Below are 3,183 nucleotides of genomic sequence, written 5' to 3' on the forward strand. Positions count from 1 at the left end.
TAGTGCCCAGGATGCCTTTTGTCCTGTAGCCTGCAGAACTGTACCCTTCTGATTTCCATGGCATTTGTTACAACTGACATTCTTAGTCAGAGTCTTTTACTAGTCCTCTCTGGTTGTTATCTAGAATTAGGAGCACGGACCATGACTTGGCAAAAAAACAACAAAAACAAAAACAAAAACCTTAATCGTAAGACTTTCTAGAAGTTTACAAGAAATAAATCTCAAATAATGAGGAGGGGGTGACATGAAATAGATACTCCATTTCTTTCATGGTCAAAAATATTGTGGGATAAATAATTTATCTAATAAACAGGAATGGGAGTAGATCAACAGTATTCCGTGATGTATTTCTTTCTAGCCACTCTTCTTACTATTATCCTTCTTTTCTCTTATACATGAAACAGTGACAGTAACCCAGATGCTAACCTTGACTAAACTGTTAGGTGAAGGAAAGGAAAGATAATAAGTTATTGATAAGACAGTAGTCTATGAAATGAAAAGCACTCCTTCTGTTTGCAAATACAGATTTTGATGCACTCTTCAGGAAGGAACGGGGACTATATTATAGGATACAGAGAAGACCAACTATCCACTATAATGTTACTGAACAATCTACCAAAGAGTTCTAAGTCATCTAAGTATCCAGTGCAGACTGAATACTCCACACAAGCTTATTTTCTCTCTAAAAGCTTGTTTTTCTAAGAAAGAACATTTTCAGATGAAAGGTACACAATGTGACCTTCAGTGTAATTCATGCACCAAAGCTTTGTGGGTGTCCTTTATACTTTATCACTCAAAAACTGAGTAATGTCAAAAGGACATACAAACAGTATAAGGAAAGAGACCAGTGAGAATAATACTTCTTGCTGGATAGCATTTTTTTCCTTGGCGGGTGTTTTTTGTGTTCTTTTTTTTTTCACAGCAGTTTTAAATAATATATCCTCATTTATCATTTGATAATCCTGTTCCAGTTTCACTAGACTATTTATCTTTGTTTTTGTCTGGTCTGGTTTTAAACTTGAAGAAGTAAAACTGCTAAAAGCAGATCAATTGCCTACATATTGGGCCATGTTATTATAGATAATATGACCAAGAAGTAATATGATAGGGCACATTTAGAATTAAAGTGAATCAGAATAGGTGGCTCATCTAAGTCACAAATAGTATTCTCATTTTTCTCTTCAAGCTCATCATTTTTTCTACTTATAAATCCTTTAAGTGATTTACCTGTTACCTACCTAATCAACTGATTTTTATTTTCCATTTTGTGTTTTCTTTCTAGAGCAATAAATCTCAAGAAAGTCCCTTGAAGTTAGAGTATTTCATTGTTGTATTGACTCTTCATAGAACATAATAAATATGTTCTAGGAAACTTCACCTTTTCCTTTCATTTCCATTCATACTATGATTCTCTGGAATTTTATATGATATTTACAGTATTTTTAAAAAATCCTCATTGGGGGAGGTGCCTGGGTGGCTCAGTCGGTTAAGCCTCCGACTTTGGCCCAGGTCATGATCTCACGTTTGTGGGTTCGAGCCCCGCTTCGGGTTCTGTGCTGACAGCTCAGAGCCTGGAGCCTGCTTCCGATTCTGTCTCCCTCTCTCTCTGCCCCTCTGCCATTCATGATCTATCTCTCTCTGTCTCAAAAATAAATAAACCATAAAAAAATTAAATAGAATCCCTGTTGGGGAGTTTCCCGTGATTTTCATGGCAGGACTCTGAGGTGGACTGTCATTCCTGTTTTGCAAATGAGATAGCTGTGATCAGGGAACCTTGAATGATTCTCTCTAGATTACGTTAAAATAAAGGTGTGGTTAATACTTCGTACTTTTCCACATTCTCTAGGTGTTTGGGAAGACACACTGCCAACTATTGCTTGCATATCTCACCCAATAAATACATTCCTCTCTTGCTGTAGATTGTAATAAAAACCAAACAACTCAGCAACTGTATTTTACTGACATTTTACAAAGTTACTGGAGGAGTTTAACTTCTTAAGGATTTTGAAGGGCTCCCGTATTATCTTGACCATAATCTTATATGGATAGGGTGGTTTGTGGACCATATAATGACATATTGAAGTCATAATTTAAAAGCATCATGGAGTTATGAAGGACCAGGGTTAATTCTGTTGTAATAATTCAGATTGGAGGTGATAGGCATTTGACCTAATGGGATAAGGTTAAAAATGGGTCACTTAAAACAGGTTTATTAGATGAGAGTGATGCCCCGAGCAAAGAAAAGAAGAATCAAGAAGAAGAGCCAAATGAGATAATGCGTTCAATATGCACAAGATAAATGCTAAAATATATAAATGCAAAATGCTGTTTTTTGCAAGGAACCATGTCACATCTGACTTGGGTCATGTCAGAGGAGTGATGAAAGGTTATACAGCCAAATGGCAGGTGAAGTAAACATAAGTTTCAGGAAGAGGGTAAAACCTGACTTACCAAACTCAGATATCACAATAAAGATGATTTCTGGAACTATGAAAATATATTAATTATTTAACAGAATGAAGGGAAAACAGTTGTTTATGAACATAAACATTGGCAATGGAAAAGTAATAGGAGAAAGGATTATTTAAAAAGTACTTAGAAAAGTGTAAGGAAAAATACAGAAAATTTCAAGAACAGTGTTGATTGGGTTAACGCTGTGGATGATGTGGAGGTAAAAGTAGTAAGGTTTCAAGTGCCTCTGGGTTCACCTAAAAGTAAATCATCGGGCATCTTGGGAGAGAATAGTTTTTGAAAACTGATTCAGATAATCCTTAAGAGTGTGAGGTCTTAAGGGTCAAACTAAGGCCAAGGGCTACCGCATTCATTCTCAAAATGTAGTAAGAAGCAATGTAATTACTTTTTCACTCAGAGTTCACATTCTCCCTTAAAATCTGGTGATACCACATTCCTGGGAAAGTGAATATTTTGTTGCATTATATCAAGTCTGGCCTGTGATGATGGAGGTCTGGTGAGAGAAAATATCATTTGTTACAAAGTAAATCTAAAAGAGATACAATAATACTTGAAAAAAGATCTACTTATGTTGTACCCAGATTTTAATATTGCCCCCTAAAACCAGAGATTACCTGGGAGACCGAATCACGCATGCAAAAGCAAAGGGCTTTATTACGAATTTAGGCCCAGCCAGCCTAAACTCGGGCTCACAGACTTACTGGATCCACG

This window comes from Suricata suricatta, chromosome 15 (genome assembly GCF_006229205.1).
Source record: "Suricata suricatta isolate VVHF042 chromosome 15, meerkat_22Aug2017_6uvM2_HiC, whole genome shotgun sequence".
Lineage (NCBI taxonomy): Eukaryota > Metazoa > Chordata > Mammalia > Carnivora > Herpestidae > Suricata > Suricata suricatta.